Here is a 27,758-nt window from a genome sequence, read left to right on the forward strand (position 1 = left end):
TTGCTGAAGTTGTTTGTTAACTAAAGAAGCTTTGTTGCTGAAACTACAGGGTTTTCTAGATATAGAATTATGTTATCTGCAAACAGAAATAGTTTGGCTTTCTCTCTTCCTATTTGGATGCTTTTTGTATTTCTTTCTCTAGCCTGATTGCTCTGGTCAGGACATTCAATACTATGTTGAATAGAAATGGTGAGAGACGGCATTCTTGCCTTGTGCTTTTTTTCAAAAATAACGCTCCCATCTTTTGCCCATTCAACAGATTCTTGTCTGTGGGTTTGTTATACACGGCTTTTATGATTTTCTGCGTCTATTGGGATAATCGTCTGTTTTTTGTTTTTAGTTATGTTTATGTGATGTATTACATTTATTGATTTGTACATGCTGGACCAAGCTTGCATCCTAAGGAGGCAGCCTACTTGATCATGACGGATTACCTGTTTGATGTGCTGCTGGATTTGGTTTACAAATATTTTTTTGAGAACTTTTGTATTGTTTGTCAAGAATATTGGCCTGAAGTTTTCTTTTCTTTCTTTCTTTTTTTTTTTTTGACGGAGTCTCCCTCTGTTGCCCAGGCTGGAGTGCACTGGCATGATCTCTGCTAAATGCAAGCTCCGCCTCCTGGGTTCATACCATTCTCCTGCCTCAGGCTCCCAAGTAGCTGGGACTACAGGTGTCTGCTACGAAGCCCAGCTAATTTTGTGTTTTTGTTGTGTCTCTGCCAGGTTTTGTTGTCAAGATCATGCTGTCCTCATAGAATGAGTTGGGGAGGAGACCCTCCTCCTCAATTTTTGGGGATAGTTTCTGTAGGAATTGTACCAGATCTTCTTTGTACATTTGGTAGAATTTGGCTGTAAATCCCTAAAGTCCAGGGCTTTTATTTTTTTGATTGGCAAGCTACTTATTACCTATTTAATATCAGAGCTTTTTATTGGTCCGTTCAGGATATAATTGTCTTCCTGGCTTAATCTTGGGAGAGTGTGTATATCTAGGAATGTATCTATTTCTTTAAAGTTTTCTAGTTTGTGTGTATAAAGGTGTTCATGTTAGTACTGACCCCACATAAATAAAAACAACCATTAGAAACCACTAAATTTTAACACTTAGGTCTTTAATCTATTTTTATTAATTTTTATACTTGGAATGTGATAAAGATCCAACTTTACTGGTTTAAATGTGGACTTCTTTTCCCAGCATTTATGGTGGAACAAACTGTCCTTTTCTTTACATAATGATTAAGGCACCCTTGTCAAAAGACAATGAATAATTCATGCAAGGATTTTTTGGATCATCTATGTTATTTATTTGATCTCTACAATTGTTCTTATGCCACTAGCAAACCGTTATAATTATAGTAGCTTTGTATGTTTTCAAATTTAAAATTGTGAGCCATCTAATTTTGTTCTTCTTTCAAGATTATTCGTACATTCAGAGGATTTTCAAATTCCATATGAAGTTTTAAATGAATTATTTTGTTTTTGCAGAAGAAAAGTTAGAAAAATTAAAAATTGGGATTACAATACATTTGTACACTATTTTGGGTAGTAGTATTGTCATCTTAACTTCATTAAGTCTTCCAGTTCAGGAACATGGAATTTGTTTCTAGTTACTTAAGTCTTTTTTAGTTTTTTCATAAATATTCTGATCCTGTATTTTTTATCGTACAATATATTTACCTCCTTATTAAATTTATTGCTAAGAATTATATTATTTTAATGTTGTTGCAAACAATTGTTTTCTTAATTTACTGTCAAATTGTTCATTGTTGGTATATGGAAATGCACTTTATGTTTCTGTGTTGTAAAAATAATTATTTCATCTCTCAAATCTAGATTAGCAATTCATTCAGAATAAATATGCTGTATATATTGGTAGTCACTTAACTTTTTCCAATAAGCTAAGCAGTTACAATGTGTGTAAATATGTAAAAATGTTGAATTGTGTTAGATTTTCATTTACTCTCACCTGTCATTTATCAGTCAGAATTACATTACTGCACACACAGAACTTTCGTTTCTGGGGCCGGGCATGGTGGCTCATGCCTATATTCCTAGCACTTTGTGAGGCCAAGGCAGGCGGACCACCTGAGATCAGGAGTTCGAGACCAGCCTGGCCAACATGGTAAAACCCCGCCTTTACTAAAAATACAAAAATAAGCTGAGTGTGGTCGTGGGAGCCTGTACTCCAGCTACTTTGGAGGCTGACACAGGAGAATCACTTGAACAATCCCACAACACAAAACAACAAAAGTTAGTCTTCATGTCGAAAGTCTTCAATGGATTTTTTTCATCACAGGATTGCTTAGTGCAACATTTCATGGAAAAGATGCATGCTACTGAGATGTAGTTCTCCAAAAGTCTCTTAGAGTTTGCTGTTTCGTTATTTCTTACATCACATACCTGTCCTGTTCCAGGCTATTTTTCAAAGATTTTTGTACACAAATAACCTGGAAAAAGGGTAGTAGATTTTCTCTTCAGGTGAATGGCAGATAAATTACTCGATCAATATAATAAAGACAATTTTTCTCTGTGAGGCAAAAGTTGGACAGGTTTGCATGTAACCTACTTTAAAAAGATTGAGGTTTCTTAGTCTTGAGTCTGCTCAGCTGTGACACAAATCTTCCCCATGTGCAATGTCCATCTGAACCTTTTGAAATCTCTCTAAAAAATGTAGTATGGACAAGGAGATCTAATACAAATATGAGACTTTTGCCTCCAGGTAGGCAGTAAATAGTAGGTATTTTTTTCATACTTCAGTGTCTCATGCCTTCTACCTGCACCCATGAAAATGGAAGGTTAATAGCTTGGTTTACAAATAGGATAAAATCTTAGATCCTTCACAATTATTTAATTTTGGGGATGAGAATGGGATGCTGAGACAAACAGAGCTTGCTGAAGTGGGAAAATACACAAATACTTGAAGAGCTTTCAAGGTATATGAGAAGTTCCCCTAGGACCAACAGCAAATTCTCTCAGCCAAGTATTTAGTTTAGTGAAACAAGGGATCAAAACTCTGCTGTCTGCTAATGAGACTGATCCTTGAGAGGTTTATAACAATGAGCCTGAGAGCTTTGCATGTTCATTTTTCTCCTGCTGGAAAGATCAAGGAGCTCTTAAAGCTAATGTTGAGGCTTGGATGAGTCCAAAACAGTAGACGTTCATGTGGTTCAGATGTGAGCAGCCAAAAGGCTGCTAAAAGCTACATTAAATAGGTCTTGTAAGTCTCTCTTTACCCACTTGAAGGAGCCCACTCCCTCTGCACTTCTAATTTTTTTCCTTTGTCTATAGCTAACTTCAGCAACTTTAAATATTAAACTACATAAGATTGGGGATTTGGATGGTGGAACACAAATATGTATAGTTCCATTGGATATAGGTATCTAATTCACTATTCTGTGTAGTCCTCTAGGGTGCACAGGGAGATATAGGTGTTAGGGTGGCTGGAAGTGCTGACAAACGTATCATACTATTAAGCCAGTTGCTTCTGGATAATGGAAAGCATGGTAAGTCCACTGACTTCTGTGAAGATGAGCACACTGCTACACTTTGGCTGTGAAGTGAGTTTCTTGGTCTGAGCAATGTTAAGTGGAATATCATGGGGATGGATGAGGGATTCTGTGAGACCATGGATGGTAGTTTTGGCAGAATTCAACACAGGGAAAACAAATTTATATCCATAGTAAGAGCCTGCTCCAGTGAGTACAAACTGTTGCCCCTATATTTTAAAAGTTATTCAATGTAATAAATTTACTACAAGGTGCATGGTGAATCACCCTGGAAATGATGTCATATCAAAGACTCAGTGTAGATCTGTACTGCAGTCCAATTAAACATTCAGAGTTGACTGTAGCCGGACTGGCCTTTGGGATTCAAAGTTCATGTTGCTTAGCCCATGCATTGCTTCTATTTCTGCTACTATGTTCACATTGTTTATAAACCCACTGGGTGATGATGGGGGTGACAGAGAAGTAAGAATGACCCATACTCACAGAACAAGACATTCTGTCCACATCATTATCAAAATCCTTCTCTGATGAAGTTACCTCTTGGTAGGCATTCACATAGAAAAGACACATCTTTATGAAATTTACCCAGTGAGAGAGGTTTATCCACAAATTTTTTTCTATTTTTTTGCCATGAATTATGTAATCATGTTCCTTCCATGTCATTGACCATGTAGCCAATTCATGGGCCACAGCAGTGTTGCGGGAGTGGGTATCACAGGATCTCAAACTCCTGGTCTTAAGCAATCCTTGCTTCAACCTCTTAAGTAGCTGAGACTATAGGTGCACCCCACAAAGCCTAGCTAATTTTGTTTTATTTTTAGTAGAGATTAGATTTTGCTGTGTTTTCCAGGCTGGTCTCACACTCCCCACTTCAAGCAATTCTCCCAGCTTTGCCTGCAAAGTGCTTTGAGTAGAGGCATAAACCACCACACCGAGCACCTATAATTTGATATTTTAAACAATACTATGTAGTGAAACCTATTACGAAGTTATCTAGGGAAATAAATCTCACTATCACAGTGTAAAATTGTATAGATATGATGCGTGCATCTGTGTATATACATGCTTGCTTGTGTGCGTAGGTGCGTGTTTTCTGAGAAATGGTACCTTATTGCTACCAGGCTAGGATAGCATTCATGTTTTTCTGACGATGTCAAATATTGAAACTCCAGGATTCATAGAACAAGATTCCTAACTGGTTCACGAGAGTCTGAACGATTGAATAATGGGTATTTTGGAAGAAACAACTGGCCTAAGGACAAGAATGAGTGTGCAAATCATCTCCGTGAAACGGTTTCTTCGGAGCACGCATTTCATGCACTTCATTCTACAGTGACAGATATTGCTACTCTGAGTTTGTGAGAGATTGAACCTAGGGTCTACTGTGAAACTCTGTAGACTGGACTTCTGTCTGAGGTAGCCTCTGCCTCTACCAGTAACCTGCGCCACACTCCAATGGAGCATTCTTCTCAATGGATAAATGGAAATTCCATATGATCCGATGGGCAGAGAGTGTGACTGTTTTTCTCAGGAGCTCTGGTTGAATAGTTTTGGGGACTTTCTGGGAGAATGATCTGCATCCAGAAACGTTGTCCAAGAGGAATCATGAGAAAATGGGCGACCCTGTGTGCCTCCTTCCCCTTCCACTTCCTCGCCCACCCCTTCATCAGGGATCCCACGTATTCCAGGATGACAAGTGTTTTGGTTGTTTTTGGGCGACACCTAGAGGCGACCATTATTGAAAATGTAAGCCGTAAAGAACAGGAAAAGCTCCCGTCGCCTTCGCACAGCTCAGTCACCTCAACGTTGAATTCTGGGCCTAAGCAATCCTCCTGCCTCAGCTTCCTGAATAGCTGAGAATATAGGCATGTGCCACACTGCTGGGCAATATTTTTAAGTAGTGGTAATCTCTCTCGATGTGTTGCCCAGGTTAGTCTCAAACTCCTGGCCTCTATCCATCCTGCCCCATTTGGTCTCCAGAAGTCCTGGAAGTACAGGCATGAACCACTGTGCTCACTCCTATAATTTGATGTTTTCAACAATACTATGTAATGAAATGCATCACGAAGACATTTTGTAAAAGAAAGCTCACTATCACGATGTAAACTTGTATACTTATCATGTGCTCACGTGAGCGCATGGGCGTGCCTGTCTGAATGTTTTCTGAGAACTGATAATCTTTTCCCCAGGGATGATAGTTGAAGAGCTGTGGGGACTGTCTGGGAGGGTGTCCCGGGCCCGGAATCGTAATCCAAGAAAGATCAGAAGACTGGCGACCTCCGGTGCCTCCATCTCCTTCTCCTTCCTCAACAACCCCTAAACCAGGGACCCCACCCATTCCAGGCTGCCATGTCGTTCGGTTGTCATTTGGCGTCACCTAGCGGTCACTGTTATTGAAAACGGAGGCATCACACCAAAACTGGCCGCCTGTGCATAGCCAGGGAAACCTGGTTTCTATAGGGCCCCACTCTAACCTCAGAGGCACTCCTTCCCTCCCTCCCCCAATGCCTTGTTGAATAGGAAACTTCCACCCTGGCTGGGCCTGATTGTTTATTTATTTATTTATTTATTTATTTATTTAGAGACAGAGACAGTTTCCCTCCTGTAGCCCAGGTTGAAGTGCAATGGCACCATCTCGGCTCACTGCAACCTCTCCCTCCCGGATTCAAATGATTTTCCTGCCTCAGCCTCCCCAGTAGCTGGTATTACAGGCGCCCGCCACTACGCCCAGCTAATTTTTGTATCTTTAGTAGGGAGGTGGTTTCGCCATGTTGACCAGTCTGGTCTCGAAGTCTTGACCTCAGATGATCCACCCACCTCAGCCTCCTAAAGTGCTGGGATTACAGGCGTGAGCCAGGGCGTCTGGCCTATCCTTTGTTTTTCTTTCTTCCTTTTTTTTTTTTTTTAAATAAGCATGAACACTTCTACCTGGGTTTTAAAAATTGTGTGAAACAAAAATAAATCTTGGGGCTTCCAAATCACTAAAGTAAAGGGAAATGTCAAGCTGGCAACTGTTTAGGGCCAACCTGACATTCTATTCAAAGTCACTCATCTGCTCTTTTCCTTTTTTTTTTTTTTTCTTTTTTGAGATGGGGTCTCGCTCAGACGCTCAGGCTGGAGCCCAATGGAGCGATCTCGGCTCATTGCAACATCCACCTCCTGGTTTCAAGCAATAAATGCATGTTTGATTGCCTCCTATAGAGAGGCTAATTAGAAACTCCAAAGAATGCAACCATTTGTCTCTTAACTACCTGTGACCAGGAAATCCCCTGTTCGCTTTGAGTCTTCATTCCTTTGCTAAGTTGTCCCGCCTTTACAGAACAAACAAGTGTTCATATTGCATACGTTGATTGATGTCTCATGTCTCCCTAGAATGTATAAAATGATAATGTTCTCTGATTTACCTCAGGCACATGTCCCCAGAACCTCCTGAGGCGGTGTCACGGGGGTGAGTCCTGAACCTTGGTTAAATGAACTTTCTGTATTAACTGAGACTTGTCTCAAGTTTTCAGGGTTCACAACGGAAAGTGCATTGTAGCTCCACCCTAGGACTTATCATTAAGAAAAACTATCCTAAATCTCTTTTGATACAGTGAAACCAGTTGTATGTAAACTGTATGAAACTAAATGACCCTTACTACAAGTAAATGAGTAAATGCTGAGAAAAAAAATCATGAACCACTCACCTTTCAACGAAGCAATAATACTATGAATTCTGTGTAATTTCCAGAGTCAGCTTGTTTCATAAGCTGTCTCCACCAAACTTGGAAACATTCCAGAGTGAGCTATTGTGCCTCCAGCCTTTGCCCCTCACTCCTTTGTCCCCTGCGCCCTCCCCTCAACCTTTGCCGGCAATCACATTCTCTGATTCTGCAAAAGCGGATGGGAGCTCTAGAGAGAGTTCCCTTTTCTTTCTTTCTTTTTTTTTTCTTTTTTGATATGGAGTCTCGCTTAGAGGCTCAGGCTGGAGCCCAGTGGAGCGATCTCGGCTCACTGCAACATCCGCCTCCTGGTTTCAAGCGATTCTCCATCCTCAGCCTGCCGAGGAGCTTGGATTACAGGCACCCACTATTATGCCCAGCTAATTTTTGTATTTTCATGGAGACAGGGTTAAATCATGTTGGCCACGCTGGACTCGAATTCCTGACATCAGGTGATCCGTCGGCCTCAGCCTCTCAATGTGCCAGGATTACAGGCGTGAGCCACTGCAGCCAGCGAGTTCTCTTTTCTTTGTGAAGGGCAAGGCAAAGTGGAATGGATTCACCTGAAAGCGGAGTGCATGCCCTGGAAAGCATCATGGTTAGACCCATCTGAGACAGGTTAGTTTTACTGCGTGTGTTCTCCATGAGTTGTTGCCCATGTGTTGCTACCATGGTAATCCTGTTCAGTATGAGAGGAACCAAAGGTTCAGACGTTTGGTGCATGTGCCTGGCTGAGGAACCAATGGGGTGAAGCTACTACTGTGGGATTATGACTGAACGCCTCTAAGTCAGAATCCCGCCTAGAAGAAAAGATGCAGCAGCACCGGCAAGCCTCGGTTGGCCTCAGCCGGTCCCCCGCCTTTCCCACCGGCCGGACTCTCCGCCCTGCTGTGTGCCGAGACCTGGCTCTGGTGCAGAGAGTCCCTCGTCCTAAGAAACGGAGTGCGGCCAGAAAGGCGTTTGCTCCTTAGCCCATCACATAACACGTTTATGGGGAATCTGATACTAACTATTTTTAAACGCCCTGCTTCTGAGTCAGGGTTTCCTATGGAGCAGAGCAGCTCCCTCACTGCAACCTTTTGAAAGTCAGCCCTCCACACAAGGGTCTCTCAACCAGTGTGCGGGAAACCTGGCATTGTGGCGTGTCCTGTGTAATTCAGCACTCGACATCTAACTTCCTTCTTCCCTCCTTTTGCCCATGGGGACTTAGTTCCCGGGCCTGCTCATGCCCCTCCGCCCCCAAGCCCCGGGGCAGGCAGCAGCTGTCTCTCGTGAGATTTCATTGGCGCTCGCCGTGCATTTGGGAGGCGCCGGTCCCCACCAGCGGGCTTTCCATGATGCAGTGCTGGAGGTTGCCGAGGTAGGGTTGGCCCCCCCCGGTCGATGTTCCACCTCTCTGATTGAGCTTCTTTCCTCCACCCCGCTGGGAAATCCTCCACGGGTTGGGAATGGATTCTTCGAGCCTGGTGCGAATGGCTGAGGCGCGGGTGTCGGAGGTTGTGCCCCTGCAGTCCCTGTCCAAGTAGTGTTCGCGCATGCCCGTGGGTGGCTGTTGGGGTCACAGTCCCTCTCCCCGCCCCAGGTGTGCTGGGATGAAAGACTAGACAGTAACCACCCTTGTGTCTTTACTCCTCTCCGTTGCCCTGGTCAACCAGTGGCCTGCGGGGGAATGGCTGTCAGGTCTGCCGAGTTAGATGGCCTCAAAACTGGGCCGGTCCTGTGTGATAAGTTTCCAACTGCGTCTGACCGCTTCCGTCTGCGAGCACCACATTTGGCCTTTAGAGTGGACCCGGTCGATTAGATGCTGGCATTTGACTTCTCGATCAGCCCGCGAGTCGACCGCCTGTAGGAAGCAAGCAACATCCAGTTGACACGGCCGCCAGCTTCTCTGCCTGGAAGACCAGGAACCAGGGCCTAAGGCCCCAGTCCTCAGGTCTCGGATCGCCGTGTCCACCTGATGTCCGCGGCAAGCGTTGGACTTGACCGTCAACTTGGGATTTCTAAGGTAGACCAGACAACTTTGGTCAGCAGCCGTACCGCCCGCATTCATTAGGTGTCGCTTTTTCCTTGCGTTGTTTCTTCCTCTCCAATTGTTTCCACAGTACTTTCAGTTGCTCTTCGTTTTGTTTTTCTTTTATTTTTCTTGCTCCTCTTTCTACACACTGAAGTTGCTGTTGTTTTACATTTACCTTTTATTTATTTATATTTTTTGAGGCAGGTTGGAGTGTAAGAATGCAATCTCGGCTCACCGCCGCCTCAACTTTCCAGGGTTCCCTCAGGTGATCTTCCTATCTCAGCCTTCCAAGTGGCTGAGACTACAGGAATCACTTAATTCTGTGATGTTGAAGCTGAAGTGAGCCGTGATCATGCCCTTGCCCTCCAGTCTGAGTGTTTCAGAAAGTAAGAGAGACACGTTAAGGAAAAAAATTTCCTTGAAATTAACTACAATTAATTGTGATCTAAATTACCTTCTATATTTTTTCATTCCCATGAGTCCGTTTATTATTATTGGTGTTTGTTATTATTTCTTTGTAATATTGTTTGTCATTATTGTTATTGTTTTTATTATTTATATAGTTATTTAGAGATGGAGTCTTGCTCTATTACCCAGACTGCAGTGCAGTGCAGTGGCGTGACTTAGGGTCACTGCAGCTTCAAATTCCTGGGTTGAAATTCGCAATATGGCGAAACACCCTGTATACTAAAATCTGTCAATGACACCTTCAGGACCGTTGGTTGTGACGGCTGCAATTTTGGAGGCTGAGGGGGGCAGTTCACTAGAGCTCGGGAGTTCAAGACAGCCTGGGCAACAGACTTAAGAGCATTTGTCTGACCAAGGCCCGCTGCAGCCTCCACCTCCTGAGCCCAAGCGATGCTCTCACCTCAGGCTCCAAAGGATCTGGGACTACAGGAGCCTGCCATCACGATGCCCTGATTCTTTTCTTTTCTTTTCTTTTTCAGTGGAGACAGGGTCTCACTTTGTTGCTAGGGCTGGTCTCAAAGTCCTGGGCTCCAACAATTCTTCCACCTCAGCCTCCCAAGGTGCTGGGATTTTAAGTGTGAGCCACGATGCCCTGCCCTCTTTTTTATTTCCTTCGTTTTTTCTCTTTTTTTCTTTCTCTTTCTTACTTTTCTTTTTCTTCTCTCTTTCTTCCCCCCGTTTTTCTCTCATTTCTCATTCTTTTTTTTCTGTTTCTATGTCTTTCGGTTTTCTTTTTCATCTTTCTTCCCTTTACATCTCTGTCTATATTTTTTTCTTGATCTTCCTTACCCTCTCTCTCTTTTCTTCATTTGTTTCTTTCTATCTTTCTGTCTGTCTGTCTTTGTGTGGATTCTGGAAGAGTCTCCTTATTCTGTATCTCCCTGTGTATCACGAGCCACTGTGACTTTCACTTTCTTGTTTTTCCTGCTTGTTGCATAAAATGCATTCACTGTTCTTTTATTTCGGTGCTTTGTGAACAGTCGAAGGGTGGGGAAATAGTGGACCATGAATTTGATGGGTTTCATGAGAGACATGGGAGACAAAAAACATATGATGATTACTTTGCTAAATGCCCTGTTTATTCTTCCAACGGGACTCATAAAAGTACGGACGCAGTTGGTGGGTTGAGAGATCTCTGTGTAGTCATAACTCCGCAATTATACTTGAGGAGAGCGGTGATGATGAACGGGTGGTATGGAAACCTGCCCTTCTTTGGTGTCAACTGAGAACAGTGAGAAGAGATTCAGAATGGCCTGTTTCTCAAGCTGACGGTACTGTTTTTCTGCTCTGATCCTTAGGAACGAGTGAAGCCTTCCCGTGCATTCCTGCCACTTTCTTGCAGTTTTCTTTTTATACTTTTCGATTAACTTATGTATTTATTAATTTATTTGAGATGGAGTCTTGTTCTGTTCATCAGGCCATGGCGCAGTATCGGGCTACAGCAACCTCCACCTCCCAGGTTCCAGAGATTCTCTTGCCTTAGCCTCTGGAGTAGCTGGGATAACGGGCACGTGCCACCATACCTAGCTAAATTTTGTCTTTTTAGTAGAGACAGGGTGTCCCCATGTTGCCGAGGCTGGTCTTGAACTCCAACTTCCAGGAATCCGGTGGCCTCGGCCTCCCAAAGTGCTGGGAGGCCCCAAGTTATCAGACTCGAGGAAGAATGTTGTTTGGTATAGAGAGGCGTGACACACTGCGCCCAACCCAAATTGCTATTTTTAAAAATAAACCAGTAGGCTGGGTGCAGTGGGTCACTCCTGTCATCCCAGCAGTTGGCTAGGCAGAGGTGTGAGGATTACGAAGTCAGGAGTTCGAGACCAGCCTGGCCAACATAGTCAAACCCTGCCTCTACGAAGAATACAAAAATTAGCCAGGTGTAGTGGCACGCACCTGTAGTCCCGGCTACTCGATATGCTGAGGCAGGAGAATCTCTTGAACTCGGGAGGTGGAGGTTGCAGTCAGCCCAGATCATGCCACTGGACTCCAGCTTGGGTGACAGACTCCATCTAAAAATAAAAAAAATTAATTAAAAATAAATAAGTGAGTTTCCAAGAAAAAATAGAAACCCACAGTGACACAAACATATGCCTCTCACCTTTCGAGGCAGCAATGACACTACGAATTTGTAAACTCAGTTCATTTCTTGACTTGACTGGGGACCATGGGTATTTGGGATGCTTCCTCTTGGAACATAATTCTGTGTGACATCATACCCAGCTAACATTTGCCTTTTTAGTTGAGTCAGAATTTTGCTATATTGCCCAGATTGCTCTTGAACTCATAAACTCCAGGTATCCGCCCGCCCATACCTCCCACAGTGCTGTAATGAAAGGAGTGACCAACACGGATTTCAGACCTCAAAATAGTGCAGGCTGCCACATTTCACAGCTTTACCCTGGGCCTTATTGGTATTTGCCCAACATAGAAACACTTTCTAAAAAGTAACAATTTGCTCACATAATATTTCCACAAATGATGCCTTGGCCCCTGTTTATTTCTGTGTTTTGTTTTGTTTTTATTTTTTACTTTATTTATCTCTTTTCAGGTGAAGTAGATTTTACCAATTTTAGGAAGACATGTATTTTCCCCAAAACGTGTTAGCTGGTGTTTTCTTCTGTCATTAAGTAGCGATTTTCTGAATCTCTCAAGATACAGTGAGAGCCGATTGTTATAAACTATACTTCATAACATCTTTTTTTCTTTTCTTTTTGTTTTTTTTTTCTTTCAGGTACAGTTTCGCTCTTACTGCCCAGGCTGGAGTGCAGTGGCGTGGCCTCAGCTCACTGGAACCTCCGCCGCCTGGGTTCAAGGGATTTTCCAGTCTTCAGCCTTTCGAGTAGCTGAAACCACAGGCACACACCACACGCCTGGCTAATTATTATTATTTTTTTTTAATGGAGACTGGGTATCTCTGTATTGGTCAGGCTGGTCTAGAACTCCCAACTTGAGGTGTACCACCCACCTCGGCCACCCAAAGTGCTGAGATTAAAGGTGTGAGCCCCGCGTCCAGCCATAACATCTTATCCTCTGGAAATCCAGAGAAGGTAGGTCTGGAGTCCCTGAGACCAGCCTTCCTTGGATGAAGTCCAAAGCGATGGCTGAGGATTAGAGGGTGTGGTGGGTTTGGAAAGTCAGTCCCCTATTTTTGCTACCTAGGCAAAGAAATCCCCCGACCCCCATCACTTGCTCACCCTTTGAGATGTCCCGCCCCCACCGCCTTGGAGGCTGACCTCTTAATTTAATGTCTTTCTTCCTTTGTTGGGTTTCACGAGGGGGTGTAGGAAAGAGGGTGTGTGTGGGGAGGGGGTGTGGTGCGGGGATGGAGGGGAGCGTCCTAAGGGTCGATTTAATGTCATGCCTCTTTCATCACCACCACCGAAGTTGAAAGCAACAATCAGCTAAATACCGCGTGTTCTCACCCGTAAGTGGGAACTAAATAATGAGAATGCGTGAGAAGAACTAGGGGGACGAGAGACGCGGGAGCCTACTTGAAGGAGGAGGGGTGGAAAGAGAAAGCTTCAGGAAAAAGCAAAACAAACAAAACACAAAAACTGTCGGGTACTGCGCTGAGTATCTGGGTGACGAAATCATCTGCACACTGAACACTCCAGTCGGAAGTTTATCTATGTAACAATCTTGCACATGTATGTTTCAAGAAGAAATAAAAGGGGAGAAAGAGAGAGAGAAGTAAAACGAAACACCACCTCCTTGACCTGAGTCAGGGGGTTTCTGGTCCTCTGGGGGAAATTTCTGAAACAATGAAGTATTTTGGTCTGTTCTTTTTTGTTTCTCTGCATTTTTTTTTTTTTAACACGGAGTCTCGCTCAGCCACCCAGGCTGGAATGCAGTGCTGCAATCTCGGTTCACTGCAACAACCATCTCCCGGGTTGAAGGGATTCTCCAGTCTCAGCCTCCTGAGTGACTGGGATTACAGGCACATGCCATAATGCCCCACTAATTTTTGTACCTTAGTAGAGATGGGGTATCGCCATGTTTGCAATGCTGGACTTCAAAATAAAATAAAAATAAAAATGAAATGAAACAAAAAAATTAAAAAGTGAATTTCCGGGAAAAAGAAAAAAAAGAAAACAACCCCACTGCGACATACACATACACCTTTCGCCTTTCGAGGCATCAAACACGTTAGGAATTATGTGTAACTTCTTCTTTTAACTTAATTTTATTTTATTATCATGATTTATTTTTTGAGACGGAGTCTCAGAGGCCCTCCCTCCGTCCCATACCCTGGTTGCCTAGACAACCTCAGGAGACAGACCCAGGCTGGGCCAGATTGTTCTTCTCTTTATTCAGTTGTTTCCTTGTCTTTTTTCATGTCTTTAACCCGCATGGACTCTTCTGCTCCAGTTTTACAGATGGCAGCTCCACTTTAGGCCTTGTTGTTGGTGGGGACTTTCCTGATTCTCCCCAGATGTAGTGAAAGCAGGTAGATTTGCCTTGCCTTGCCTTTTCTCTCTTTCTTTTTTCTTCTTCCTTTTTTTTGAGACAGATTTTCACTCTTGTTGCCCAGGCTAGAGGTCAATGGCGCGATCTTGGCTCACCACAACATCTGCCTCCCAGGTTCAAGCAATTCTCCTGCCTCAGCCTCCCTAGTAGCTGGGATTACAGGCATGTGCCACCATGCCTGGCTAATTTTGTATTTTTTGTAGAGACTGGGTTTCTCTACGTTGGTCAGGCTAGTCTCCAACTCCCAACCTCAGGTGATCCGCCTGCCTCGGCTTCCCAAAGTGCTGGGATGACAGGCGTGAGCCCTCGCCCCCAGCCTCTCCCTCTTTCTTTCTTTCTTCCTTTCTTTCTTTCCTTCTCTTTCATCTTTTTGAGACAGTTTCATTCTTGTTTCCACGGCTAGAGTTCAATGGCGTGATCTTGGCTCACCACACCCTCCACCTCCTGGGTTCAAGCGATTCTCCTGCCTCAGCCTCCTGAGTAGCTGAGATTACAGGGATGCTCCCCCACGCCTGGCTGATTTTTGTATTTTTAGTAGAGACAGGGTTTCACCATGTTAGTCAGGCTGGTCTCCAACTCCCGACCTCAGGTGATGCACTCACCTCGGCCTCTGAAAGTACTTGGATGACAGGCGAGAGCCACCACGCCCGGCCTACATATTTATTTAATTTTGTTTTTTATTTGTATCATTTCTATGTATTTACTTACATTTATAAATATAAATATTTTTATACTTTTATATATAAAAATATTTATATTTACATATAAATAAAAGTATTTCTATATAATATATGTTTATTATATATAGAAATATACTTCTATATAATATATTTATTATATATAAATATATTGCTAAAGAAATGATTGTAGATAAATACATTTATGTTTATATACAAAAAGTGTTGTATTTATATTTGTAAATAAATAAGTATATTTATTTCTCTTTTCTTTCTCTCTTTTTATGTTTTTCTTCCTTCCTTTTTTCCTGTCTCTCCTTCTTTACATTTTTCTTCCTTTCTTCCTTTCCTTCTTTCTCTCTTTCTATTCTTTTTCCTTGCGTGCTTTATTTCTCTTTCATTCCCTGTCTTTCGTTCTTTTTTCTTTCATCTCTGTTTCTTTTTCCCTTCTTTCCTTCATTTCTTTCCTCATTCTTTCTCTCTTTTTCATGTTTCTTTCCTTTCCGTCTCTCTTTCAAAAATGGAATGTTTAAAAAGTTTTCTTTCTGTATCTACATTTTTTAAATTGTCTCTCTTTTCTCCATTTTCTTCCTCCCTCCCTCCCTCCCTGCTCCCTTCCCTCCCTCCTTACCTTTCACCATCTGTCTCTTTTCTCCATTCCCACCTTCCCTCCCTCCCTGCTCCCTTCCCTCCCTCCTTACCTTTCACCATCTGTGTCTTTTCTCCATTCCCACCCTCCCTCCCTCCCTCTTTCTCTCCCTCTGTGTTTGTGTAGATTCTGGAAGAGCCTACGTATTCTGCATCTCCCTGTGTCCGCAGCGACCCGCGACCGAGTCCTTGTTTGTTCTTTCTCTCTCCCTCCGAGATGCATCTCCAAACACCCACACGCCATGGGTTGTCTTCTGACTCTGTTGCGGTCGATGCAGAGGCACGTTTTGGGGACGGTTTCTGTGGGGTTGGGGGAGAGGGGCTGCGTTTTCGGCCTCGGGGAGAACTTCTGGACTCACGGTTTCGCTTTTGCGGTCCACGGGCCGCCTTGCCATCCGGATCTGTCTTGCTGACGTTCGCGACGGTTGTCGGGCTCCATCTGGCGGCCGCTTTTATATCGTGCTCTTGGCTTCCAGAGCTGCGGTGGCAGCTTCCGAGGGAGGGGACCTTCCCCGCTGTGAGCTAGGCAGAGCTCTGGAAAGCCCGCGTTCGTCAGCTGTGCTGGCCCGGTGGTGTCAGAGCTGTGGCACATCACTTGTGAGTCAGAGCTCAGGCGTGCAGGTTTATGTGGGGTGGGGGGGCGGCTGTGGCTGTGCTTCTGGGCCCGAGCCGGATGTGGGGCTGCCCGGGCTGGTCTACCAGCACGTCACAGCTCCCGAGGCCCAAGCCGTGAAGCGGGAGGCTGGGGACGCCCTTCCTGGCCTGGTTGCTGGCCCACGCGCATCCTGGCCGTCTGAGGCAGCGGCTGAATTTGTTTCCGAGTCCCCGTGTGGAGCCGGGGACCATCCTGCCCCTGTCCTCCCGGTGCAGGGGAGCGGTCCCCGTGCTGGGCCACGGCCCTCTGCCATGATCTTTTCTGGCAAGTCCCCGTGCGGAGTCGGAGAGCACTCCCTGAGCGCGCGTGTGGCCCGAGAGGTCACACCTGGCAGGCCTTCAGTCCCTCCTGTGTCCTGGTCATACGAGGGGCCGGCCAAAAGGCTTCCGAGTCCTGCTCTGGAGACACGGCCGGCCCCTGTGTGTGTCACGGGCATCCGGGAGGTGTCCCTGGCCCAGCGCTGCTCCCGCGTGTGTCCTGGGTTTGACCAGAGGGCCCTGGGTGCTCCGTGTCTGGCTGTGATGGTGGCGTTTTTGGGGACAGATGTCTGTGTCGTGGTTTCCTGGGCCAGCGGCATCGTCGGTGACTCGAACTCCTGCCCCTGGGGAAGGTATATCTTTCACTCCAAGTCGGCATTTTGGGCCACCAGGTTATTATTGACACGTTGTTGTCTGGCGACCTGTCGCTGGAGAGGTTGGGTCTCTAGATGTGTGCGGGGTTCTGGCTTACCGGTGACCCAGTTAGCCAGCTCTGCTCCTGTTTGAGCTGCCTGCTGGGATCCACGGGCTTGTTGCTTTCTGGCGCATCTGAGAATCCCGAATCTCGGTGCTGGCCCAGGTCCAGGCCTCTGACCCACCTGGGGGCGGCAGGGGCTACCCTGCCCCCTTTAGCTCTCTGCTGTGGGCACCCGGGGCGGCTGTCACAACCCCACGCTGTTGGCTCTGTGCCGTGTGTGTCAGGCGTTCTCGTCTCCATTGGGTTGTCCGCCGTCCCTTCCCCAGAATGAGGAATGGCTGGGCTGATCGGCTCGTTCCCTGGCAGGCTGGCCGACCCCCGCTTCTGGGGGGGGCTCTTCATGATCGATGTGGTGATGTCATGCTCTCCCAGGCCGGGTGTGAGCCGCGACGGGTGAGGGGCAGACGTTCGTGGCAAATGGGACTGTTGTTTTCACCCCGCTCATGAGGACCCCCTTGTCTCTCTCCCCGTCTGTGGCTGGTGCGTTGGGAAGGCATGGGGTGCAGAATCCGGCCTGATCTCACTGTCCCAACCCCGCCTTCTACTTCGCAGGGTGCGTCGTCGAGGTTCTCTGACGTGGCAGGCACCTCTCGCTCTCGCCTCCTGTGGTTGTTGACTTGCGGGTGGCCCCCACCACGGAGGCCCATCGTGCTGCTTTCTCGGGGTTTGCTTGAGCGATGGCTCTGCCTGAGCCTTTGCGGTGCTCCAGGTTGTCCCTCAGGTGCCCGAGGCCGAGCGGTGGTGTGTCATTCCCACCCCCAGCAGCCCCTCCTCTGGTAGCCGCCGTGGTGTCTCCGTGTGGCTCCTGAGGGAGCTCGTTGGTGTGGGGCTCAAGGCGGTTGAGTGAGACGCACCCCTCCCACGAGGGGAAAACCGCCGCCTGGTCCGGGAAGCACACGTCCGGTGCTCCCCTCTGGCGGGTGCGAGTGGGCTGTGTGAGTGATCGCAGTGGGCTTGGGCCAGTGACGTGTGTGCCGGCTGGCCACCAAGAAACTACTGTTTCTGCCTCTGGCCAGTCGTTATGTGGGTTTACTTTTGGAGATGGTTTGCCTCGAAAAAAAGGCGGGTGGACTGGGGGCCTTAGGGGGTTGTTCGCATGCGCACTGGCTGGGCCCCTGCCCTGACCGTGAACACTCAAGATTGCCGCACGCAGGTTTTTTCTTGTACCGCAGGTCCCTTTCCTTACCCAGGTGTCCCTGAGCGCCTGTGTGGGCCAGACGAGGGGTGACTGGTGGGTAGGGAGTGTGACCTGCCCTAGGTGAGAAAGCCTTCTTTATCAATCTGAGAACTGTTCCTTTGGGGTACCCGGAGACTCTCGGCCTGCCACCTCTGTGTTATGGTAACTCTGCCATAGCGGATCACTTGCAGAGGACCCTCCTCGGCTTCCCCCTCGACAGGGTGAAGGGGGGAGAGCGAGAGTTCCGCCGGCCACTGCGGTGGTGGCCGAGCATGGCTCATCACCAACTTTGGCCTCTGCCTCAGCATTCCGAGCTGGGAGGATGCAGGCCAGGCCCAGCGTCCTGGCGGTTGGGAACCAACTGCCGTGAGGGGTGGGTGTGCGTGGTGTTCCGTCCGGCGTGTGACCCCCTCTGCTGCCAGTCTGCTCTCTGCCCGCTCCCATGCTGAATCACACCCGGTGCTGATGACCGAACTTTCACGGCACGGGGTTAGGCCACCTGGCCCTGGGAAAGCTTCCCACGGTGGGGGTGCGCCAGTCTCCTGGAGCGGGACCAGGTCGGAGGATGGACAAGAATCACATGCAATGAGACCCTGGAGTTGGATTTGTGGCTCTGGTCCCATCAGGGCCCCGGTGGCGGGACCCGGGGCTCGTGAGGTGGGTGTCGGTGGGTGCCGAGGTCTGTCTGGCGTCCCAGGTGGAGGGCTGTGGGACCGCCCTCGTGTCTGTGGTGGGATCCCGTGGCCGTGTTTCCCTGGTGGCCTGGCAATGCCTGAGGTTTCTCCCTGAGCCGCTCCTCTGTGGGCTCACGGGTGTCCTTGCCTGTCTGTGCCCCCCCTTCCCTGCCCACTGATCCTGTCTCCCTGAGTGGCTCACTGGGTTTACATTGGTGGTGGCCCCGTCTGGGTCCAAACTTGTTGGCCCGGGGTCCGCTTCCCCTGGCGTGTGTGCTTTTGGGATTCGGTTGGTGGCGCCACGCGTGGGCCTCGTGGGCGACTGGAGGGCTTTTGGGGTTGGCTTGCAGCACGTGCGGGGAAAAAGAGTTCCGGGGCCTGGCCGCGACTGCGGCGGCGGTGGAGGGAGCTGCGGGGATCGCTGAAGACCAGTCGGCCACTCCAGGTGCGGCACGGTGTTGCCTTCGTGCTCGGAGGCTGCTGGCGGTGAGACCCCGGCATGTGTCCTGTCTGCGACTGGCTGTGCATGAGGTGTCCCATGGTGTCCCCTTCCCCACTGGCAGGCTTTCTCACACCTTCCCTTCACCTCGGCCTTGCCCCGGGGTCTCATCTTCTCCCGGCCAGCTCTTCCAAATTGGGTCAGTGAGACCCAAGGTGCGCCTTGCTTCCTGGGCCTGCTGCAGCAGTTACCTGAGGCGTCTATCCTGGGCGTCAGTGTCGGGGAGAGCCCGTCCTCCCCGCGTGACGTTGCTGTTTGTCACATGTGCCTGAGGGCAGCCTGGTCGTCCCTCTCAGACAGGCATTCGTGTGATGTGGGGTGAAGTTTGATCTCTGTCTTGCTGGTCGCTCGGCATTTCCTTGGGTCGGGGGTGGGGGCGGGCATGCCAGCTGGCTTCTTTCGCTCTCCTTTGGCCATCGTGTGGTGTCTGCCACCTCTGCGCCTGCGCACCTCAGCGGGGCTCGGAAACGGGCCTTGACCAAGACAGGTGTGTGGATGCTGCAGCCACACGGCACGACTGTTGCCGGGCAGGGCACTGCGGTCCGCTTCTCACTCGCCACCTGAACGTCGGGGCTGCCCCGTGGGGCGGGGGGAATACTGTCTCCTCGTTTCCACCCTGTGCCCACTGTGCGCACACGTGGCCGCCAGTTCATTGCGGCTGCTGGGCACGGGTCGGGCGGTCCACCTCCTCGCAGGTGGACGAGAAGGGTCGGTGGTGGTGAGCACATTGGGGGGTGGTGGTGTCTCGTGTGGGTGGGGTGTCCGGTTCCCTGTGCCCCACCTCCCACCTACCACCCCGTGCTTGCACCCTTCTGCCAGCCCGGCCGCAACCCATCTTTGCGTCTGCAGTGCTGGGCCTCTCCTTGCAAGGCCTTGGCCTCGTAGGTGCCTCACCGCGCTTTACCTACCTGGTTGATCCTGCCAGTAGCATGTTTGTCTCAGAGATTAAGCCATGCATGTCTAAGTATGCATGGCTGGTACAGTGAAACTGCGAATGGCTCATTAAATCAGTTATGGTTCCTTTAGTTGCTCACTCCTCTTCTACCTGGATAACTTAATTCTAGAGGTAGTACAAGCTGACAGATGCTGAACCCTTCGTGGCGGATGCATGCAGTTATCAGATCAAAACCAACCCGGTTAGCCCCTCTCTGGCCCCAGTTGGGGGGTGGGCGCCTGCGGCTTTCGGGACTGTAGATAACCTCCGTCACATCACACGCCCCCCGTGGCAGTGACAACCCATTCAAATGTCTGCCCTATCAACTTTTGATGGCAGTTGCCATGCTAACCATGGTGCCCATGGGTGACGGCATCAGGGTTCATTTCCAGAGATGGAGCCTGAAAAATGGCGACCACATCCAGGGAAGGCAGCAGGCATGCAAGTTACCTACTCCGGACCTGGGGAGGTAGTGATGAAAAATAATACAGGACTCTTTTGAGGTCCTGTAATGGGAATGAGTCCACTTTAAATCCTTTAATGAGGATCCATTGGAGGGCAAGTCTGGTGCCAGTAGCTGCAGTAATTCCAGCTCCAATAGCGTATATTAAAGATACTGCAGTTAAAAAGCTCCTAGTTGGATCTTGGGGGCTGGTGGTGCCAACGCTATGCTCTTAGCTGAGTGTACTGTGGGGCCGAAGTGTTTGAAAAAATTAGTGTTCAAAGCAGGCCTGAGCCACCTGGAAGAGGACCGTGGTTCTATTTTGTGGGTTTTTCAACTGAGGCCATGATTAAGAGGGACGGCTGGCAGGCTTTCGTATTGTGCCACTAGAGACAAGATGGACCAGAGTGAAAGCATTTCCCAAGAATATTTTCATTAATCAAGAACGAAAGTCGGAGGTTTGAAGATGATCAGATACCATCGTAGTTCCGACCATAAACAATACTGATTGGTGATGCAGTGGCATTATTCCCATGACCTGCCAGGCAGCTTCTGTGAAACCAAAGTCTTTGGGTTCTGGGGGAAGTATGGTTGCAAAGCTGAAACTTAAAGGAATTAATGGATGGGCACCACCAGGAGTGGAGCCTGTGGCTTAATTTGACTCAACACGGGAAACCTCACCCAGACATGGACAGGATTGACAGCTCTTGATTCCGTGAGTGGTGGTGCATGGCTGTTCTTGGTGCAGCGATTTGTCTGCCTAATTCCGATAATAAACGAGACTCTGGCATGCTAACTAGTTATGCAACCCCAGAGTGGTCAGCGTCCTCAAACTTCTTAGAGGGACAAGTGGCATTCAGCCACCCGAGATTGAGCAATAACAGGTCTGTGATGCCCTTAGATGTCTGGGGCTGCACGTGCATTACACTGGCTCAGTGTGTGCCTAGCCTATGCTGGCGGGTACGGGTAACCCCTTGAACCCCATTTGTGATGGGGATGGGGGATTGCAATTATTCCCCATGAATGAGCAATTCCCAGTAAGTGTGGGTCATAAGCTTGCGTTAAGTCCCTGCCCTTTGTACCACACCGCCAGTCGCTAATACCGATTGGATGGTTTAGTGAGACCCTCAGATACCAAATCGACCTCGTAGGACTCTTAGCAGTGGATCAGTCAGCTCGTGCATCGAAGAATGCAGCTAGTTGTGAGAATTTGAATTGCAGGACACGTTGATCATCGACACTTCTAACGCACTTGTGGTCCTGGGTTCCTCACAGGGCTATGCCTGTCTGAGTGTCACTTGCTGATCAATTGCCCCCGGGGTGCCTCTTGGGCTGTGTGGTTGGGGGGTTCCCTTGCAGGGTCTGCCAGGGCCCTCCATCCCCCCAAGTGCAGACCTGGCAATGTTCACTCTTCCACTGCGCACTCCCCTTCCCCCTCACCCTGTGGGCCCTGTGTGGTCACGTGTTGGTGGCAGGGGAAAGGGGTGCCAGGCTGGGAGAGAGAGGGTGGTGTTGCCGCCCGCAAAGATGGAGAGGGAAGAAAGCTGGCTCTGGCCGAGCTTCTGTGGCTGCCAATGTGGTCTGGGTTCCTCCCTTTGGGGCTACCTCGCAATGCACGTGGCTCGGGATTCATTGAACCTGGCCAGGTGGAAGGTCCCATGCCATTGTCGTTGCGCTTCGTCGGCAGTGGGGGCATGTTGTGGCGGGGGAGGAAGGCAGGTCTGGAAGGGTCTGGCAGGGAGACAGTGGGGGAGAGTGTCCTGGTTGTTGTGGTTCACTGCCTGCCCCTGGTGGCGGCCTGGTGTCTGGCTGACCGCTGCTCCCGTGCCTCTCCTCCCTGCCACCCCTACGGGGCACTGTCCTCCTCACCCGCCCCCTGCCCACCTGGCTTGCTTTGTGGCATGTATGGGGCTGGAAGCCCACCTCGCGGCCTGCCCAGGTTCGCACGTGGCTGCGGTCCCAGGGTTTGAGGGACGCCGTGGTGTTGTCTGCTGTCACGTGCCCGCCGCCAGCTTGTGGCTGTGCCATGCCAGGTCCCTGTCCTGAGCTTCTGCGTTGGGGTGGGATGGTGCCACTGCTGCGTCCTTGGACCCGTCCCCCACGGAGTTGTACGGTGTCCATCTCACCCCTGGCCTGTGCACTTCCCTCCGTTCGTCCCGCTCTGGCAGAGCGGCGGAAGTGCAGTCAGCCACTGCTCTCTTGCTCTCGCCTCTCTCCTCACCCGGCCCATCTTCCGACAGAGGGTCCGGTGGTCGGGTGGGCTGGTGCATTTCGTCAGTCTGTTGACCAGCCCACCCCTGCCCGCCCGTTTGCCTCTTTTCCCTCTGAGACGTGACGTCAGATCAGACGTAGTGACCCGCTGAATTTAAGCGTATTAGTGAGCAGAGGAAAAGAGACTAACCAGGATTCCCTCAGTAATGGTGAGTGAAGAGGGAAGAGCCCAGCGCCAAATCCCCGCCCTGTGGTGGGGTGCAGGAAATGTTGTGTATGGAAGGCCCAGTCCCCGGCACCGCTCATGGGTGGCCCAAGTCCTGTTCTAGGCCAAGACTGTGGATGTTGTGAGGCTGGTAGCGGTCCCTGGCGTGCTGGACCCAGGTGTCCTGGAGTTGGGTTGCTTGGGAATGCAGACCAAAGTGGGTGGTAAACATCTAAGGCTAAATATTGGCATGAGACTTCTAGTGAAGTACCATAAGGGAAAGTTGAAAAGAACTTTGAAGAGCGTGCAAGAGGGCGTGAAACCATTAAGAGGTAAATGGGTAGGGTCCACGCAGTCTGCTGGGAGGATTCAACCCGGCAGTCGATCCAGCCGTGTCAGTGGCCTGGTGGATCTTTCCCGTCCCCGTTTCTCCCGACACCTCCACCAGCCCTCCCTCCCCCACTGCCCCTCCTCCTCCCCGGAGGGGCTGGGCTCCGGTGGGTGTGTGGGTGGGTGGGGCCATGGTCGGTGGGGGACTATCCCCCAGTCGGCGACTGGCGGCCGGCGGGTGCATTTCCACTGCGGCAGTGCACTGTGACTGGCTCTGGAATGGTTGGGAAGGCCTGATGGGGAAGGGTGGGTCTGGGGGTCCCGTTCCTCCTTCCCCGTCTTCTCCCCGGCCCCGCATCCTCCCTCGGGAGGCCGTGCGGGTCGGGGTGGCAGCAGTGGTGGGACCGAACCTCCTGAGTTACAGACCCCCCACGACAGCCCTTGCCAAATCCCAGGGCTGAGGGAGTGAGACCCATTGCCATGCTCTCCCCACCAGTGCCCACCCCTGTGGGGGTGCGCCGGTGTCTCCTTGTGGGGGGCCAGGCCAACCCTCCCAAGGTGTGACTGCTCTCCCACCCCCCTCCCTGCATCCCTGGTGATGGGGGGCCGAGTAAGGGGGTGGGCCAGACTGTCCCCAGTGTGCCAGGGGTGGGTTGCGCTGTCGGCCTGGGGGAGTTCTCTCAGGGCCATGCGGACGCCCCTCAGTGGGAGTGAGAACACGGGGTCGGCGGCAACGTTGGGTCTCCACTGGACACCCGACCCGTCTTGAAACATGGACCAAGGTTAACACGTGCGTGAGTCAGGGGCTCGCACGAAAGCCGCTGTGGAGCAATGAAGGTGAAGCCCGGTGTGCTCTCTGGCCGAGGTGGGATCCCGAGGTCTCTCCAGTCTACTGATGGCGTACCACCATCCCGTCTTATCTGCCACGCCAGGGAGGTGGAGCACGAGAGCACGTGTTAGGACCAGAAAGATGGTGAACTATGCCTGGGCAGGGTGGAGCCAGAGGAAACTCTGGTGGAGGTCCGTAGCAGCCCTGACATGCAAATTGGTCTTTCGACCTGGGTATAGGGGTGAAAGACTAATCGAACTATCTAGTAGCTGTTTCTCTCTGAAGTTTCCCTCAGGATACCTGGTGCTCTAACAAACCTAACGTCCCCACGCAGTTTTATCTTTTAAAGCGAATGATTAGAGGTCTTGAGGCTGAAACGATCTCAACCTATTCTGAAACTTTAAATGTGTAAGAAGGCTGGCTCGCTGGCGTGGAGCCGGGCATGGAATGCGAGTGCTTAGTGGGCTATTTTTGGCAAGTAGAACTGGCACTGTGGGATGAACTGAATGCCGGGTTAAGGTGCCTGGTGCCAACACACATCAGATGCCAGAGAAGGTGTTTGTTGATATACACAGCCGGACGGTGGCCATGGAAGTTGGAATCCGCTATGGAGTGTGTAACAACTCACCTGCCGAATCAACTAGCCCTGAAAATGGATGGTGCTGGAGCGTCGGGCCCATACCCGGCTAACAACTCACCTGCCGAATCAACTAGCCCTGAAAATGGATGGTGCTGGAGCGTCGGGCCCATACCCGGCTGTTGCCGGCAGTTGAGAGTGGACGGGAGCGGCAGGGGCGGTATGCCCATGTGAGTGTGGTGGGGGTCCTCTCCTGCCCCCTCCCCCGGAGCCCCATGGACTCTACGTCGCGACGAGTAGCAGGGCCGCTGCGGTAAGCTTTGAAGCCTAGGGCTTGGGCCCAGGTGGAGCCGCCACAGGTGCAGATCTTGTTGGTAGTAGCAAATTTTCAAATGAGAACTTTGAAGGCCGAAGTGGAGAAGAGTTCCACGTGAACAGTAGTTGAACATGGGTCGGTCGGTCCTGAGAGATTGCTGAGTGCCGTTCCGAAGGGACGGGTGATGGCCTCTGTTGCCCTCAGCCGATTGAAAGGGGGTCGGGTTTAGATCCCTGAGTCCAGAGTGGCGGAGACGGGCACCACGAGACGTCCAGTGCGGTAATATGACCGATCCTGAAGAAGCATGCGGGAGCTCCCGGGAGGGTCCTCTTTTCTTTATGAAGGACAGGGTGCCCTGGAATGGGTTCACCCTGAGAGAGGGGCCTGTACCTTGGAAAGCGTCGTGGTTCTGGTGGCATCTGGTGAGCTCTGGCTGGCCCTTGAAAATCCACGGGAGACAGTGTAAGTCTCGCACGGGCCATACCCATGTCCGCAGCAGGTCTCCAAGGTGAACAGACTCCGGCATGTTGGAAAAATGTAGGTAAGGGAAGTCAGCCAGCCAGATCCGTAACTTCGGGATAAATATTGGCTGTAAGAGCTGGGTGCGTGCCGCCACTGGATGAGGCGCTGCTGCCCCCCCAACGCCCTGGGCGAGCCTGTCATGGCCCTCCCCTGCCCCACCCCACGTGCCGCTCATTCCCTCCCTCGCCCCCTTTCTCCCCGTCCTCCCCCTCCCTGGGGGTGGCAGTGGTGGTAGGGCCCTGGTGGCGGGGCATGATCTCCCGTGAGGGCGGCCTGGAGAGCCGGTGTCGGTGGTGACTCTGGACGTGAGTTGGGCCCTTCCCATGGATTGCCCCAGTTGTGGCCACCCATGTGGAGCCCGGTGGGTGCTGGTGTGGCCTGTCTCGCTCCGTGCCATCGTGCATATCCGCATGGGCAGGGAGTGATTGGGTGTCGGTGGGTGGTCGGGTGGGGTGGTTTGTTCCCCCATCTCCCTCTGGCCCAATCCGTCTCCCTTCCCCACCTCCGTGGCAGTGGCGGGATGTTGGCTGGTCCCTGTCCCCGGGGCCGCGGTTCCGTGCAGTGCCTCGGCCGGTGCTTAGCAGCCAACTTACAACTGTTGTGCACCAGGGGAATCCGACTGTTTAAACAAAGCATTGCAAAGGCCCTCGGGGGTGTTGCAAAGTGATTTCTGCCCAGTGCTCTGAATGTCAAAATGAAGAAATTCAATGAAGCATGGGTAAATGGTGGGAGTAACTGTGACTATCTTAAGGTAGCCAAATGCCTCGTCATCTAACTAGTGATGTGCATGAATGGATTAATGAGATTCTCACTGTCCCTACCTACTTTCTCTCCAGTGAAAAAACAGCCAAGGGAATGGGATTGGTGGACTCAGTGGGGAAAGAAGACCCTGTCCAGCTTGACTCTAGTGTGGCATGGTGAAGAGATGTGAGAGGTGTAGAATAAGTGGGAGGTCCCCAGTGCCCCCCTGTCCCCGTGAGGGGGTGGGGTGGGGTCCTGTGGGCTGCCCATGGAATACTACTACTCTGACCGTTTTTCACTGACCCGGTGAGGCAAGGGGTGAGCCCCGAGGGGCTCTCCCTTCTGGCGCCAAGTGCCCAGCTGTGCACCAGCCGGATGTGACCTGTTCCGGGGACAGTGCCAGGTAGGGAGTTTGCAGCGGTAAACCTGTTGAACTGTAATGCAGGTGTCCTAAGGTGAGCTCAGGGAGGACAGAAATTTCTTAAGGAGAAGAGCAAAAGCTCGCTTGATATTAATTTTCAGTGCGAATGCAGACTGAAAGCCGGGCTTTGACGATCCTTCTCACCTTTTTAAGCAGGAGGTTGTCAGGAAGTTACCACAGGGGATAACTGGCTTGTTGCGGCCAAGTGTTCTTAGGGACGCTGCTTTTTGATCCTTTGATGTTGGCTCTTCCTATCATTGTGAAGTAGAATTCACCCAGCATTGGATTGTTCAACTAATAGGGCATGTGAGCTGGATTTAGACCATCATGAGACAGGTTAGTTTTACCCTAAGTGATGTGTTGCCATGTTACCTACTCAGCATGACAGGAACCACAGGTTCAGACATGTGCTTGGTTTAGGAGCCAATGGGGTGAAGCTACCGTCTGTTGGATTATGACTGAACGCCTCTAAGTCAGAATCCCACCCAAGTGGAAGGATACAGCAACACTGTGGAGCCTTGGTTGGCCTTGGATAGCCGGTTCCCCGTCCCTGCTGGTGGGCTGCCGCACCCTGGGGGGGTGTGCCCCACCGTGTGCCAGGACTGGGTCCAGTGCAGAGTGCCCTTCATCCTGGGAAGGGTGTGGCCGGAAAGGCGACCTACTCGCCCGTCATGCAACACACTTTCGGGGGGAACTTGGCACTAAACCATTCGTAGACGACCTGCTTCTGGGTCAGAATTTCGTAAGTAGCAGAGCATCTCCCTTGCTGTGATCTATTGAAAGTCAGCCCTTCACACAAGGGTTTGTCCTCACATGTGTGGGGCGGCCCGGTGGTGTGTGCTTGTCTGGAGCCATCCATCTTCCTCTCTCCTGCTCTCCCACCAACCACGGGTGAGGGGGATGCGTGTCCCCACTGGTGTGCCCTGATCCTTTGGTTCCCCTCTCCTCCCTGTTTACTGCCGGGGTGGCTCGCCCGCTCCGGGCTGGAAGGTGTGGGGGGAGCGTGGGGTGGACCT

General features: G+C 50.3%; 1 protein-coding gene and 1 pseudogene across 1 annotated transcript in view; both read left to right on the plus strand.

The window, feature by feature from the left end:
* Positions 1-27,758, plus strand: part of LOC129057178 (uncharacterized) — an 82,208-nt gene that overhangs the window by 50,877 nt on the left and 3,573 nt on the right. The window contains exon 2 of the mRNA XM_054547089.1: positions 12,414-12,729. The gene's annotated coding sequence lies outside the window, so the exon portion shown is untranslated. The remainder of the gene's footprint in view (positions 1-12,413; positions 12,730-27,758) is intronic.
* LOC112131668 (28S ribosomal RNA) lies at positions 22,923-27,549 on the plus strand (annotated as a pseudogene).

This window comes from Pongo abelii, chromosome 17 (assembly GCF_028885655.2).
Source record: "Pongo abelii isolate AG06213 chromosome 17, NHGRI_mPonAbe1-v2.0_pri, whole genome shotgun sequence".
Classification (NCBI taxonomy): Eukaryota; Metazoa; Chordata; class Mammalia; order Primates; family Hominidae; genus Pongo; species Pongo abelii.